This window comes from Zingiber officinale, chromosome 1B (genome assembly GCF_018446385.1).
Source record: "Zingiber officinale cultivar Zhangliang chromosome 1B, Zo_v1.1, whole genome shotgun sequence".
NCBI lineage: Eukaryota > Viridiplantae > Streptophyta > Magnoliopsida > Zingiberales > Zingiberaceae > Zingiber > Zingiber officinale.
Window position 1 is genome coordinate 86,602,338 of NC_055986.1, and position 17,150 is coordinate 86,619,487.

General features: G+C 34.1%; 1 non-coding gene and 1 pseudogene across 1 annotated transcript; one reads left to right on the top strand and one right to left on the bottom strand.

Annotated features, from left to right (window-relative positions):
• Positions 1–8,892: 8,892 nt before the first annotated feature.
• Positions 8,893–9,560, bottom strand: LOC122039744 (annotated as a pseudogene).
• Positions 9,561–16,822: 7,262 nt separating this feature from the next.
• TRNAN-GUU lies at positions 16,823–16,894 on the top strand. Its single transcript has one exon. It is a non-coding gene; the product is annotated as a tRNA-Asn (tRNA).
• Positions 16,895–17,150: the final 256 nt, after the last annotated feature.

Genomic DNA, 17,150 nt, shown 5'->3' on the forward strand with positions numbered 1-17,150 from the left:
TTTTCTAGAAAAATAGAGAATGACAAAAAGTCATTTTCTGTTTTCTAGAAAACGCGCGTTTTCCAGAAAATGAAAATGAAAACGGTGCAAACCAAACGCACCCTTAGATTTCGACAATGTGCTAATTTTGAGAAAACCTTCTCATGAATCAGAATTGAACAAAAATGTAAGTAAACTTATTTGTAGTGTTTTACCTAACAATATTTTATGCAGACTAGGAAAGTACAAGAATGCATATGAGCTTTGGACCTAGTTAATCAAAATTCACGAGGAGCCGTTGGAGTTAGAGGATCAAGTTGAAATCGAATCCAAACTTAGTCAGATCCAACAGAAAAGCCTACTGAATTAGGGGTTGCGCTCAAGGTTAGTAATATTTACCAAAATACCCCTGCTAATAGTAGTTTAAATAATCAGCATGATGATTCAAATAAGTATGAAATTATTCCAAGTATGGTGCATGATAATCTAGATATAAATGATTTAAATTCAAAATCACAAAACAATCTAGACTCTGATCAAGTCAATCAAGACTCTGATCAATTTGGCATCAACCTTGGCTTGGTCAAACAGAACAATGACCAAATCAATTCAAATAATTTAATTAATTCAGAAAATTTAAAATTAAGTGAGCATTTAGACATAAATAAATCAAACATTAAAATAAATTTGAATTTAAAAGTTAAAAATGATAAAATGGATAAAATCAATAAATATCATAAAGTATTTGATAATCAAGATAAAATCAGTCTAGAAAATGTTATTCAAAACCAAGATAATTTAATTAATAAAAAATTAAATTTTAAAGATAAAACTAATCTAATAAATTTAATTAATCATATCAATTTAAAAGTTAAAGGAAATATAAGGATAAAATCAAAACGGAATTTAACAAACTTAAAATTAAATGTTAAAGATAACATATTAAACAAAAATAATCTAGAAAATTTAAAATTAACAATTAATAAAAAGCTAAAAGATAAACCTTTAAAGAAATATAATTCAAGCAATTTAATTAATTCAAATTTAAAAATAAATAAAAACTTAAACTTTAAAAATAAGTTATTAAAGAAAGATAATTCAATTAACCCAATAAAATTGAAATTGAAAGAAAATTTAAATATTAAATATACTCTTTTAAAGAAAGATAATTTGGCCAATTTAATTAATTCAAAATTAAAAACTTAAATTTAAATTACAAATTAAACATTAAAACTGAACTAAAATCAACTCTAATTATACAAAAATCTTAAAATAAAAGCCAATAATTCAGGGGGAGGCTCTAGAATAGCTGGCACCTCCAAAAATAATTTACCCGGCAGGGTAATTAGGGCTAGAATAAAAAGGGACAAAAGTTTAACTTGACCTACGGTACTGGCGAAGTTTTGGATGATAGTACGTTAGGGAAGCTTAGTCTATACATGTTTAGGAAGATATGACTTCGACTTGGTGCATTTGCCTAAGTGGAACTAGCCGAAGCTACCCCTTACGGATCCTAACTAGTTAGATCAAGGTTTTGTATTAAGTTCAGTGGATAAGACTATTTTGAAAACCTCGAAGGCATGATTACTCTAATGATGTCCAGGTGACTCACCATAGCCAGAAGTTTATCTAAAGAATGTCTATTTGTTGATCCCAAATCTAAACCTGAATCTAATACAAAGTTAAATCAAACCCTATAATTGAATCAAATTCATTTCACAAAAATATAGGATTCCCTGATTGAAAATTTAGATCGGGTGAGATGACTAAGGATCAAAATTAAATTTTGAATTAAAATTTAAGATTAAAATTAAAATTAAATTAAAAAAAAATTAAATCTCAAAATTAAAAAATTTATTTAAATCATAAAAATTTATTTTAAAATTAACTTTAAAAACTATTTTAACTTAAAAATTATTTTAAAAATTAAATTTCAACTTAAAAATTATTTTCTAAATTAACTTTAAACTTAAAAATTATTTTTAACTTTAAACATAAAATTAATTATAATTAAAACTAACTTGAAAATTTAAAAATATCTTAAAAATTGTTTTAATTTAAAAATTATTTTAACTTAAAAATTATTTTAAAAATTATTTTAACTTAAAAAAAACTTTTTCAAAAATTCTTTTTAATTTAAATTTTTTAACTTAAAAACTTTCTCAAAAAAAAAAACTTTTAAAAAATTATTTAAAAATACTTTTAAAAATACTTTTAAAAATTATTTTTTAGAAAAAAAATCATTTTAAAAATCCTTTTAAAGAATTATTTTAAAAAATTATTTTAAAAAACTTTAAAAATCATTTTAAAAATTATTTAAAAAAAATTAAAAAAACATTTTAAAAATTCTTTTAAAAATTTAAAAATCATTTTAAAAATTCTTTAAATTATTTTTTATAAAAAAACTTTTAAAAATTCATTTAAAAAATATTAAAAATCATTTTAAAAACTTTTAAAAAATCATTTTATAAATTATTTAAAAAACTTTTAAAAAATCATTTTAAAAATTCTTTTAAAAAATCATTTTAAAATTTATTTTTAAAAATTCTTTTAAAAACTTTTAAAAAATCATTTTAAAAATTCTTTTACAATTTATTTTAAAAAATTTTTAAAAATCATTTTAAAAATTATTTTAAAAATATTTAAAAAATCATTTTAAAAATTCGTTTAAAAATTATTTAAAAAAAACTTTTATAAAATCATTTTAAAAATTCTTTTAAAGATTATTTTAAAAACTTTTAAGAAATCATTTTAAAAATTCTTTTAAAAACTTTTAATAAATCATTTTAAAAATTCTTTTAAAAACTTTTAAAAAATTCTTTTAAAAATTCTTTAAAATTTTATTTTAAATTTTTTTTTAAAAATTACTTAAATTTTTTTTATAAAAAATCATTTTAAAAATTCTTTTAAAAACTTTTAAAAAATCATTTTAAAAATTATTTTAAAAATTATTTTAAAGAATCATTTTAAAAATTCTTTTAAAAAATTATCTTAACAAAATTTTAAAAAATCATTTTTAAAAGTTCTTTTAAAAACTTTTGAAAAATCATAAAAAAAAAAATTATTTTTAAAAACTTTTAAAAAATCATTTTAAAAATTATTTTAAAAAATTTTAAATTTTATTTTAAAAATTCTTTTAAAAATTATTTTAAAAACCTTTAAAAATCATTTTAAAAATTCTTTTAAAATCTTTAAAATCATTTTAAAATTCTTTTAAATATTATTTTAAAAACCTTTAAAAATTATTTTAAAAACTATAAAAATCATTCTAAAAATTCTTTTAAATTTTTTTTAAAAGCTTTTAATTTTTTTTTTTAAAAAAAATTATTTCAAACTTAAACCTGAAACTCCACCTGTAATAAATTAAACTAGATTAAACTAATTAAAATTTTAACAAATAATTAAAATTTGATTAAATAATTAATATGTAAATAATTAAAGTAAAAATTTTATACATTAACTGTACTTTAATGTACTTAATTAGCCTTATATTAATCTCACCTAAAAGGAAGGAAATAAAAAGTTAAATTATAACTAATACTTTCATTAATCAATTCAATTAATTAATACAAAGGTTAAATTATTTTAAATAATTATTAAATTATTGAATCAAGTAAAAGTTAACCATAATGATTAATTGTTATTGAATTAATAAAATATTATCCTATTTAATATTAAACTAAAGCTTAAACGTTTGAATCTAAAATTAATTATTAATCAAACTCAAATAAATAATTATACCAATGGTACAGAGATAATTCTTTAAATAATATAAGTGTTACTAAATTAGAAAAATATATTAGGGTTTTGAAATTTTACACACCCAAACCTAAGCATTATATTAAGGGGGAGTAATAAAATAAGGAAGATTAATAAATTAAGGGAGAGTAATAAATTAAAGAAGTATCAAATTCCGGGGTTTATTTTTTTCTTAAAACATTATCTCCTTAAGTGTTTTTCAAATTTGTCTTTAAAATCTCTTTAGAAAATTCTACCTCAATTTATTTTTAAAAAAAATTACTTCAAAAATCTTATTTTTAGAAAATATTTTCAAAAGCTTTATTTTAAACAATTTTTGAATTCAGGGGGATTAATTATTTATTTTTAAATCAGTATTTGAAAAACGTTCTCTTACTTTTAAAAACTAAGTTGTTTTTAAATTTTAAATGTTTTTACTTAGTTTCTTTCAAAATTAAAATTGAAAATTAAATTTTACAAACTAAGTTATGTAAACCAGATTTTACAAACTTAATTTTGCAAATTGAATTCTTTTTCTTGGTTTTGAAAATCAGAATTTACTTGCTTTTGAAAATTTAATTTGAAAGTTGAACTCTACTCTGTTTTAAATATTTTAAAATGTTTTAAGTTTGCAAGCTATGTTTTTGAAAATTCCTCTCTAACTTATCTTTGAAAAATTATTTTAGAAATTAAATTTCTCAAAATTAGATTTTCCTGTTCCGGTCTACAAACTAGATTTTGGAAAATTAAGTTAATTTTGTAAAACTGCTATTTAAAAATTAACTCTTAAGTTTGAAAAATTATACTTTCCAAAGTTATCTTTATAAATTAGCTATTTTTCAAAACTCGGCTATTTTACCAAATTAGCTATTTTTCACAAAACTTAGCTATTGTGTTTCAAAACTTAGCCTTTAAATCTAACTTATTTTTGTTTTTTTTATACACCTATTTTTGGAAACTAGCTTTTTAAAATCAAGTCTTTTATGTATAAGAACTTAATTTTGAAAATTTGATTTAACAACTTAGTCTTGAAAATTGAACGTTACAAACTTAGGGTTGAAAAATAGATTTCACTCGGTTTTAAATTTTTTGTTAAAAAAAACTTACTTCACTTTGAAAATTAGATTTTACTTAATTTTGAACATTGAATTTTACCTGGTTTTTGAAAACTTTACTTGTGTAAAATTATCTTTATATAACTTATATTCGAAAGTTTCAAGTTCTGAAAAATTAAATTTTGGAACATATAAACTTATGTTTTGAAAGTTTGAAATTTTAAAACTTGGTTAACTTTAAACTTATACTTGCAAAATTAGCTTTTATATTGCAAAAATTATCTTTTGAAAATTAATCGGAAAACTTAATACTAAGTTATGTTGCCCAATTAGCTATCTTTCAAAACTTAGTTATTTCACAAAAGTTAAGAAATAAAAGCTAAATTGACTATGTCTTAAAATTACAACTCCCCCAAGTTAACTTGACATTATTTCTTGTAATTTGTTTTTACATTGTCTGTATTCTGTAATTACTTGACATATGCTCTTATTTGATGAATGCCAAAGGGGGAGGGATAGGTTACTAGTTAGAGCAACAAAATGTCAAATTTAAAAACTAACTTAAAAACCTTAAAAACCCTGTTTGTTATATTTGCATTTGTTTTACACTAACTTAACCAGATTATCATTCCATCAAAAAGGGGGAGATTGTTGGTGTGGTTAGCACTAACGGTCTAACTCGAGTTTTGATGAATGACAAATTAGGTTAAGTTAGTTTTGTTGTTGATCTAACACTCTGACCGAGTGTGCAGGCGAAGTCCAGACAGGTCGACGGGCCGACCGGATGTCTGGCACGAAGCCCAGCTAGATCGACGGGCCGACCGGATAGTTGGTACGAAGTCCAAATGGGTTGAAGGGCTGACCTGACATTTGACACGAAGTCCAGCTAGGTCGACGGGCTGACCGGATAGCTGGCACGAAGTCCAGACGGGTCGAAGGGCTGACCGGACGTCTGGCAGGTAAGTAAAGGTAAGTCACTGGAGGGGAGTGACTGTGAGGGCGCGTTCCCGGGAAGGGAACTTAGGCGCCGATCCAACTTAGAACCATTTCGGAACTCTAAGTCAAGATCTTGACTAGATTCCGGTCTCGGAGAGACGGAATCTAATTAATACTCTTTTTCTCAAATTATAAACTGTGCTAACACTTTGTTTTGCAAGATATACATTGCCTCGGACTAACCTTGTCTTACAGGAGAAGGAGTTTATGGAGAAAGGTGGTCCGGGCGCTCGGAGGTCCGAGCACCCGGAGGCAAAATTTATCCAGTTCGCGGCATTGACACATGGAGCTCGCTGGTTGGGTCGGCTACGTCACACCAAGGCGCCCCGAGCATCCTATAAAGGAAGGGTCAGGGGTGGAGCTTCAGATACAACTCAAAACAAACGATCTGCTCACTTGTGCTCCTGCGACGTTGCGAAACTCCGACAACACACTCTTTTCTTTTGATTTCTTTCTTGTCGGTACTGTCTTATTTTTCATTAGCAACTGTACTTTCAATTGTAAAACAATTATTCGAATTGCTAGTGAATTGCCCAATGAAAGCACTCGACGAGTGCGGGCATTGGAGTAGGAGTCGACACAAGCTCCGAACCAAGTAAAAAGAACTTGTGTTAGCCTTGTTTCTTTTCGCTTATATTTTCCGCTGCGCTTAACTATTTTCGATGAAAGTTTTTAAATCGATATTCACCCCGCCCCTCCCCCCTCTATCGAAATTCACGATCCAACAGCAGTAAGAGGTCGAGGAGACGTATCACTCCAGAGAAGGGTTATAACTATTAAAAGTAGCTACCCAGTTAATACTCGGTCGGGAGGTCCAGGTCGGGAATTTAGACTGGTTGCTCGGTCGAGATGCTTAGGTCAGGAATTCAGACTGGTTGCTAGGTCGGGAGGTCTAGGTCGGGAATTCAGACTAGTTGCTCAGTCGGGATGCCCAGGTCGGGAATTCACACTGGTTGCTAGGTCGGGATGTCTAGATTAGGAATTCAGACTGGTTGCTCAGTTGGGATGCCCAGGTCAGGAATTCAGACTGGTTGCTCGGTCGGGATGTCTAGATTAGGAATTCAGACTGGTTGCTCAGTCGGGATGCCCAGGTCAGGAATTCAGACTGGTTGCTCGGTCGGGATGTCTAGATCAGGAATTCAGAATGGTTGCTCGGTCGAGATATCTGGATCGGGAAGTCAGACTGGTAACATAAGGAACAGTGAAGGAAGAGTAGGAACTATCTCTACCGGCCAGGTTTTTTCACAACAGACTTATATATAAGAATTTGATACGCTCGGTCAGGATATGGTGGACTACTTAAATATATCCAGGTCAGGCTCGTCGACTGTTGATTGTCAGGAGTTCTCCTGTCCATGCCCGATCAACAAAAACGACAATAGAGTCAGAGAATCATAACCACCTGTTAGAGAATAACTGCTATGTGTCAGGGTATATTCCAACGGTCTGTGACTCGCTGCTAACAGAACCTTCCTTTGACCTATAAGAGGATGCCAAGTGTCACTCACTGCCAGACAAGGTCTGACACCCGACATTCCCTGACATTTGCCAGAGGCCAGAAGTACGCATGGTCATATAAAAAGGGGTGTCCTCTCCCTTGCGCAGGTACACTCACTAACTTTTTCGCACTTGTCTTCTACTTTATGTGTTTTACTATGTTTCTGGGAAAAAAGTACCTGACTTGAGTGTCGGAGGGCCTGTTCCGGGGATTTTTTCCCTAGTTCTTGGTCCCTAACGTGTAGGGTGCTTGTCTGAGTGTGTGCAGGACCCGTATACCATCCTCTTCGTCATCACCCCTCATCAGTCGTCCTCAATAGTACTCCCGGAGAGCTTAGCTACCTCTCGTCAACATCACTGACAGCTCACCAGACCTCCGTTTGACTCAGATTTCGAACGGGATCAATATAAAACTGAAGTTCGAGCGAAGGGTGTCATGAAATCCTCTAATGATAAATTAAACGTTTTAAATTTAAAATTCAGCTATGGTATATTACGAAAGATTTTCTTTTCTTAATCGATAGTGAATATGAGAATATTAATTATCAAGATGAACATTCATATATATATTTTCTCAATTTATTTAGATGATTGATAAAAAATTTCTATAAGACTAGATCGATCAACCAATCACCCTGGTTCGATGTTATCTGATTCATTATAATTGAAGGGAATATGATGCAACGGAAGAGCCTCAAGTTATCATCTAGACATCCACAGTTTTATCCGTAACTATGGCTCATTTATAGAGATTTTCTTCCAAATGAGGTGTGCAACGATAGAATGCTAGACTTTTGGATTTTCCATGAAAACTTTTTAATTTATCCTAACGACCAATGGAAAATTTTCATATAACTGAATAGAACTGAATCGATCGCTCTATGTTTCCTATTACCTAGTTGAATATTTTTATATATAAAACTAAAATCAATTATTAATATTAAAAATATACTTGTGCTTACAAAACTGGATGACAAAGAAAACAGACGGTAAATATAAATTATTAAATGAATAATTAGAAAATATGTGTATGAATATAATTTTAAAGGTATTAAAATCAATGGTGAGACCTCTTTAAGAACTCCCTTAATATCATATGCATCATTTTAAAAGTAAAAATTTTTATATATCTTTCTATTATAAAAAAAAAATCTCTCCATAACTGTTTTTTTACGAGACCCATATTTTTTTTACAAATTATTTATGAAATATAACAAAAGGTAATTAAATACATTGTAATTAATAAATTGTTTTTTCATTGCGTACCCAGATATTATTAGGGTTACAAGATTACAAACATAGTCTCATATCGAAAACATATGGGAAAGATTATAAATTTATAAGAGAAAAGATATCTCCATTTGTATGAGCCCTTTTAGGGAGAGTCCAAGAGCAAAATCATAAGGACTTATGCTCAAAGTGGATAATATCATAACTCTTGGGGAGAGACCTTTTGTTTAAAGTATTTTGAAAATATTTCTAAATTCTTGTTTAAAATATTTTAAAAATCATTTAAAATTCTTGGTTAACGGATTTTAAAAAATCCTTCGAATTCTTCATTTTTTTTTTTTTTACTTATTTTGAAAATTATTTTAAAATATACTTTGCAATCCATTTTTCAAATATTTTAAAAAGTTAGTTTGATAGACTTTCTCAATTCTGCCATAAGGTACTCGTACTTATACCTATTCGATTTAGATCGAATAGAAATATTTTGACGTATCCAGAATAATATTAATCTGACCCATTTCATGCAGAAAATGTAACCAATTAACCAACCAATAAAACTACTGGTTACAAATAACATCTTGTTGTTGCATTGAAACGGATAAATGTTGACTAATCTGGCTAACGTTGAACTTGGTAAAATAAAATGGTTGAATAATTGAAAAATTAGATTATTCAAAAATACACATTGAATGCTAAGATTATGCATTGAATTTCCGGTAGTAGACCCATAATAAAAAAAATTTTTGTGATTGTTCCAGAAGAAATGAAACAAAAGATAGGATAGAACTAGGACAGTTATTGTATGAGGTCTACCCAATGCTAGATGCAGAGGCGCATAATACATCGATATGAACATCAAGAGTTGTCCTATAATAAAACCAGTTGTTGCTGCTACCTCTCCTCAGTTCCTCCTTCCATAGTCCGAGCTTGAAGAAGGAAGAGATAAGAGGGCCCTATGGAGAATGTAGTCAGAAATCCATAATAGAGTCCGACCAAAATGACCGAATTTATTATCTTTATGCATGAAGATAATAAATTACCTAGTAGAAAAGATTTAAAAATCATTACAAGCCCTCCTTTTTCTTTTCTATTGTAATTTTTTACTTATTATATGATAGTTATGATAATTGTTAGGACCAAAAGTAGCTAGGGGGGGGTGAATAGCTCGTCGCGTGCCCGTTGTTCGGCGTTGCTTGTTTCTTCGAAGATGTGCAGCGGAAAATACAGAAACAAATCACACAACGCTAACACGGTTGGTTTACTTGGTATCCACCTCACAAGAGGTGACTAGTACAAGGATCCACACCAACACACACACCCTCCACTAAATAAAACTCTCCTTTATGGTAACTACCAAGGGCGGAGAAGCCCTACAAGACTCAATACAAGAAGAAGAAAGGGTAGTAAAGAAATACAAGCTTACAAGGTTACAATGAGTGCACAAACCCTAACCCTAGTTTCTTCTTCTTGCTTTGATCCGCCTCTTGACTTGGAAGAGCCTCCAAGAACCTTCAAGAACTGCGATCTCGAGCTTGAGAAGAGCTGTGGAGGAGCTGGTGAAGATCTGAGATGAATCGGTGAAGAAGTGCCGAAGACAACGCTCGCCTGCGGCTCAAATACGACTCAACGGTCGGATCCCGATCGATTCGATTTTTCCCAATCGATCGGGGAGGCTTTGGATCGATCCACGGATCGATCCAGAGCGCCTCTGTGCTCTGGAAAAGCGCCTGGATCGATCCACGGATCAATCCAGCGCTTATCGCGCGAAGCAGCAGCGTCCCAATCGATCCATTGATCGATTGAGACCTCTGGATCGATCCACTGATCGATCCAGAAGCTTTCTGTTCGCTGGGAAAGGTCTGGATCGATCCACTGATCGATCCAGCACTTGGTTTTTGCCCAAAACCAAGTCCCAGACCTCCCAAACCAACATCCGGTCAACCTTAACCTGTTGGTACGTCATGCCTAGCATCTAGTCACTCCCTTGACCTGCTAGGACTCCCTCACCAAGTGTCCGGTCAATCCCTTTGACTCACTTGGACTTTTCTTTCATGCCAAGTATCCGGTCACTCTCTTGACCTACTTGGACTTTTCTTTCATGCCAAGTATCCGGTCACTCTCTTGACCTATTTGGACTTTTACCTAACTTCACTCACTAGGGTTTTCAATCTGCCTAGCTTCACTCACTAGGACTTTCACTGGCTTCACTCACCAGGATTTCCATACTGCCTAGCTTCACTCACTAGGACTTTCACCTGGCTTCACTCACCAGAATTTCCATCCAGTCAGGTATACCTACTTGACTCTTCTTCATTCACACTGATCAGTCCCTGATCAGAATCTCCCCATATGAACAACTGCACCTGCATTGTCCATGTGTCTACATGCATTGTCAAACATCGAAACTATGACCAAGACTCAAGCTTGGTCAAACCAGTCAACCTTGACCTAAGGGATATTGCTCCAACAATCTCCCCCTTTTTGATGTTTGACAATACCTTTAAGTTTGGACCATTCTGAGTTAAGCTAATCCCATAGCCTTAACTCCATTCATGCCAAAGTATGAATGTTGGTTCCCTTCATTCTCCCCCTATGACCTCCCCCATAGGTAATGAAGGCCTAACTTAAACCACACATTCTCCCCCTATTGGCACACATCAACCCATCTCTGAGCACACATAAACTCGTGCCTCAATTTTGGACACACTTCAACAAATGCTCCATTGTTGAAAACTCTCCCCCTGAAGAGTTGCTCATCGTTGTTCACAACGTCACTCGTTGTGACCAACACGATAATGAAGGTCCCATACCCTTCATTTATCCTTAACCCTACATTCTTCCTCAATGTAGGCAAATGCCCATCCTTGAGCATTATTCACTTAACGGAAGGTTAACCACCTTCCAAGGTTTATGAAAAATAATTTTCATGCCTTTAAAGAGTCCCTCCCCCTAAAGACATGGTGGTAACTTCTGTCATTGCACCAACAATGACTTGGGATCCTTAAAACTTTAGGAAACCCTATTGTAGAAGTTTTGAGGTTCAAATATTCAAAATTTGAAACAAACCTCAACCTAAACTTCAACTTAGCCTTCCTTAACCAAACCATCCTTGTTTTCACATGAAAACACCCTTTGAATGTATACAAGTGTATTTTTAGGGGTTTGGAAAGGTTACCTAGACTAAAATAGGTTTAAAGATGCCGAAATCAGGCTTTCCCAGCCAAAATCAGCAACTTGGATCGATTGGAGTTGGGTTCCAATCGATTGATCCTTTCTGAATCGATCCACTGATCGATTCAGACTTCCTGGATCGATCGGCTGATCAATCCAGTGAGCTTCTGCTCGCAGGAGACTTGCCTTCTGAATCGATCCACGGATCGATTCAGGCACTCCAATCGATCCATGGATCGATCGGAGCTCTGATAGTTGCTGAATTTCAACATCAGCCAACTTCAGAAATCCCTAGAAAATTCTACAAAAATCCAAAAATCACGAAATTTCGTGTAGGCATTATTTAGGGCATTTACTATCAAGGAAAAATAGTTTTCTATGAAAATACTTCATATTTTCAAATATTTACACAAACTTGAAAACTTGCAAAAACTCTAGTGTTTTCTTCAAGTTTGTGTCTAACTATTCAATGGTGATTACTATCAAAAAATAGCCTTCACTAAGGTTTTCCAAAATCATTTTGAAAACAGTTTCAAACCAATATCCCACCATGTTCCTTGGGCTTAATGCACATGACTTGTACATTAGCTTTCCCAATGATGGGATAACACATAACTATGTGTTTTGATGAACTTAAAAACTCAAACGAATGCACTATATCAACATCTTGAGTTTTGTTCATCATCCTAACATCTCACTTGTATTTAATGTGCACGAAAACACATACAAGTCACCTTATAGTCCTTGTGAGATGTGAGATTTTGGTTTTGCCCTATTCTAGGGATCATGCATATCTATCTAGGCATTTTAGATATATTAGACATCCACCTAGGATGTCACTTGTTAATAAGTGTTGTTAAATGCCATTTGTCCTTAATTACAAGGAATTAAGCTTAATGCATGATTATGTTATGGCATACATCAAAAGGAAATAATTTTTCAAAAGAAAATATCCTATAACTACATGATGTATGAATGTCATGACATGGTATTTTTGGATTTTTCATAATAAAACATGAATGCAAAAATAGACATGATGTCATGGCATATGATGGGCAAATAATCATGGCAAGGTTTAGCATAAATAAAATATACCTAAATTACCTATCTAAGTATCCTTAACCACTTAGCTAAATCAAAAACATATACCCTAGATCGCCCAATTTCCTTAAGAAAATGCCAAAACCCAACTTGACATTTCTTTAATCTCTTGAATTAATTATGCCAATTAAGAATTTAAAACATTTCTCAAATGTTGGCATATTTCATTTTCCCATAAGAGTAATCACTTAAATTAAGACTTAGATTTGCCTTAATTCTTAAGACAATACCAAAGTCCCAATTTGGTATTTCTTAACACTTGATTTCTTGTGCCATTTAAAGTTATCTCAAATTCCTTCCTTTATAGCACATTTTACTCTTTCCAAGAGTAACTAATAAATCCATTTCATTTTCAAAGGTTAACAAAAACCTTAAAAATGCTCCTTGAGTGTCAATTTCCTCAAAGTTGGGTTAACTACCCTTCTAATCGGAGTTGACACTCTCTAACCCATCTATGGGATAGAGAAAATGTTCCTAGGAACCCAAAACCTATTGGTGCTCCTTGGATGCTCTAGGTATTCACTAGGGATAACTTCCCTAAATACCTTCCTAGTGACCTTGTTGGGCTTCTTAGAAGCCTTGGTCACATTTTCTAGGTCAACTCTAGGGATAGCCTCCCTTGTGACCTTGTTAGTGACTTTCCTAGACTTCTTAGAAGTCTTAGTCACATTTATCGCAAAAATACTCTTAGGGATGACTTCCCTAGTATTCTTGGCTTGACCACTGGACCTAGGGTTTGTTCCATAACTATATGGAATCCTATGGTAAGAGGGCACATCCTTCTTAGCCTTTGGTTTGTATCCCAACCCTCTATGGCCATTTGATGACTTTGATTTTCCTAGCCCTAGGTATTGCTCATTTTTCCCTTGTAGGATATTTTCCATCCTTTTTAGGTCTTTTCCATTTTATCAAGTCTTGACCTCAAGACTTGATTTTCTATCATTAAATCCTTAGGTTTTAGTCCATGAGCATTTTTGTTCTTGGGCATGTATCTATTATCCTTAGTGTTCCCGCCCAAGTGTCTATCTACCTTCCTAACCTTAGGTTGGGTAGTTTTGGCATGTAGGGCCACATGCTTTTCCTTAAAGCCCTCATGCTTTCTATTCTTATGATAAATTGCATTAAAATGATAAAAATTTGAACTATCATGCTTTTTACCATAATGTAAAGGGGTAGGCTCAATAAAAGTTACCTTCCTTTTTACCTTAGAGGCTCCCCCTTGACTTAAGCTTCCTCCTTGAGCCTTGACCATCTTCTTCCCCTTAGGGCATTGACTCCGGTAATGCCCCTTTTGATTGCAAGAGAAACACACAATGTGCTCCTTGCTCTTCTTTGTTCCGGGGATGGTCTCCTTTGGCTTCTCCTTGCCCTTTGGTGCCACTTGACCCTTCTTCTTGGCCAATTTAGGGCACTTGCTTTTGTAGTGCCCATGTTCCCTACATTCAAAGTATATAATATGATTTTTATTATTAATTGAAATATTTATACCTTTACTTGTAGGGATGACATCTTTTCCTTTGGATCCGGAGGCAGAAGCTTCCTCTTGATCCAAATTTGATACTCCTCCATTTGATTTTGCTTGACTTGTGGAGGTGGACGCTTCTTCATCCTCTTCTTCTCTTGACCCGGATGTGGAGGATTCTCCTTCTTCTTGATCCGGTGTTAATGAAGATTGCTCCCCCTCAATCCTAGAGGTGGAGGCTTCTCCTTCTTCTTCATCCTCTTGTACATGAAACAAGGAATATACTACTTCCTTGCTCTTTTGATTGCACTCTTTTGAGGATGAAGCTTCCTCTTGGACTTCTTCTTCGGAAGTTGAGCATCTCTCAACTTTGGAGTCCTCCTCTTGATCTTGATCCATTGAGTCGCCCTCTTTGGATTCCTCTTGATTCGGTACAGTGGAGGGGATCTCATGGATTAATGCCAACTTGCTCCAAAGCTCCTTGGCATCCTTGAATTCTCCAACTTGAGCCAAAATATTGCTTGGCAATAAGTTGACCAAAAGCTTGGTCACTTTATCGTTTGCCTTGCTCCTTTGAACTTGCTCTTGACTCCATTTGCTTTTCTTGAGAGACTTGCCCTTGGAGTTTGTTGGAGCTTCAAATCCTTCCATGAGAGCAAACCATTGCTCTATCTCCATCATCAAAAAATTTTCGATTCTTGATTTCCAGAAATTGAAGCTTGTGGATGTGTATGGTGGAGCCACCCTTGTGTCAAATCCAAGTCCATCTTGGAATTGCATCTTGAAGTTGAGCCTTTTGATTTCTTTGACTTTGATGAATTTGCTCCAACTTCTTCGCCCTCTAGCTTTGCTTGTTTTGTTTGCCCCTTCCGGCGATGATTCCGATGAAGAGCGGCCTCGCTCTGATACCACTTGTTAGGACCAAAAGTAGCTAGAGGGGGGGGGGGGTGAATAGCTCGTCGCGTGCCCGTTGTTCGGCGTTGCTTGTTTCTTCGAAGATGTGCAGCGGAAAATACAGAAACAAATCACACAACGCTAACACGGTTGGTTTACTTGGTATCCACCTCACAAGAGGTGACTAGTCCAAGGATCCACACCAACACACACACCCTCCACTAAATAAAACTCTCCTTTATGGTAACTACCAAGGGCGGAGAAGCCCTACAAGACTCAATACAAGAAGAAGAAAGGGTAGTAAAGAAATACAAGCTTACAAGGTTACAATGAGTGCACAAACCCTAACCCTAGTTTCTTCTTCTTGCTTTGATCTGCCTCTTGACTTGGAAGAGCCTCCAAGAACCTTCAAGAACTGGCGATCTCGAGCTTGAGAAGAGCTGTGGAGGAGCTGGTGAAGATCTGAGATGAATCGGTGAAGAAGTGCCGAAGACAACGCTCGCCTGCTGCTCAAATACGACTCAACGGTCGGATCCCGATCGATTCGATTTTTCCCAATCGATCGGGGAGACTTTGGATCGATCCACGGATCGATCCAGAGCGCCTCTGTGCTCTGGAAAAGCGCCTGGATCGATCCACGGATCGATCCAGCGCTTATCGCGTGAAGCAGCAGCGTCCCAATCGATCCATTGATCGATTGAGACCTCTGGATCGATCCATTGATCGATTTAGAAGCTTTCTGTTCGCTGGGAAAGGTCTGGATCGATCCAGAGCATGGATCGATCCACTGATCGATCCAGCACTTGGTTTTTGCCCAAAACCAAGTCCCAAACCTCCCAAACCAACATCCGGTCAACCTTAACCTGTTGGTACGTCATGCCTAGCATCTAGTCACTCCCTTGACCTGCTAGGACTCCCTCACCAAGTGTCCGGTCAATCCCTTTGACCCACTTGGACTTTTCTTTCATGCCAAGTATCCGGTCACTCTCTTGACCTACTTGGACTTTTCTTTCATGCCAAGTATCCGGTCACTCTCTTGACCTACTTGGACTTTTCTTTCATGCCAAGTATCCGGTCACTCTCTTGACCTACTTGGACTTTTACCTAGCTTCACTCACTAGGGTTTTCAATCTGCCTAGCTTCACTCACTGGGACTTTCACCTGACTTCACTCACCAGGATTTCCATACTGCCTAGCTTCACTCACTAGGACTTTCACCTGGCTTCACTCACCAGGATTTCCATCCAGTCAGGTATACCTACTTGACTCTTCTTCATTCACACCAATCAGTCCCTGATCAGAATCTCCCCATATGAACAACTGCACCTGCATTGTCCATGTGTCTACATGTATTGTCAAACATCGAAACTATGACCAAGACTCAAGCTTGGTCAAACCAGTCAACCTTGACCTAAGGGATATTGCACCAACAATAATTTCTTAACTTTCCATATATAGAAACAGATAGACTATAAATGGCATCTCTTATGTCAATGGCACCAAAGGAATATTAAATGAATGGAATTGGGATATAGATGGAATATAATGAAATAGAACCACTTTGAGGTTCCCTATGAAATGAGACATGTAACGGAGCCACTATGAAGAAGTTCCGGGAGTTACAAAGGAAGCTTCAGACTCATATTGTTCATGGGTTGAGAACGAGAGTTGCACGCTATGAGGTCGAATCTTCCGTTGTTCCTCAATAGCTCAATGGTAGAGCGGTCGGCTGTTAACTGACTGGTCGTATGTTCGAATCCTACTTGGGGAGATTTGATTCATTCTTAATTAAAGAATGAAGAATAGAATTAAAAGGCTCGCTTTGACTGTTAGGAGTAGGTAACCTGTTCGCTGTCTTTGTTTCTATTGCATTCTATCTCATCGTATCACATTCTGTTCTACCATATTTGAGAATCGCAGTCAATACCTCGGCATAGATTTGGGATAATCCCTTGTAAATAACCAATTCAGAATTCTCAGATGATGTACTAGCAGTGCATCAAAGATGCAGTCATCGATTATTCGAT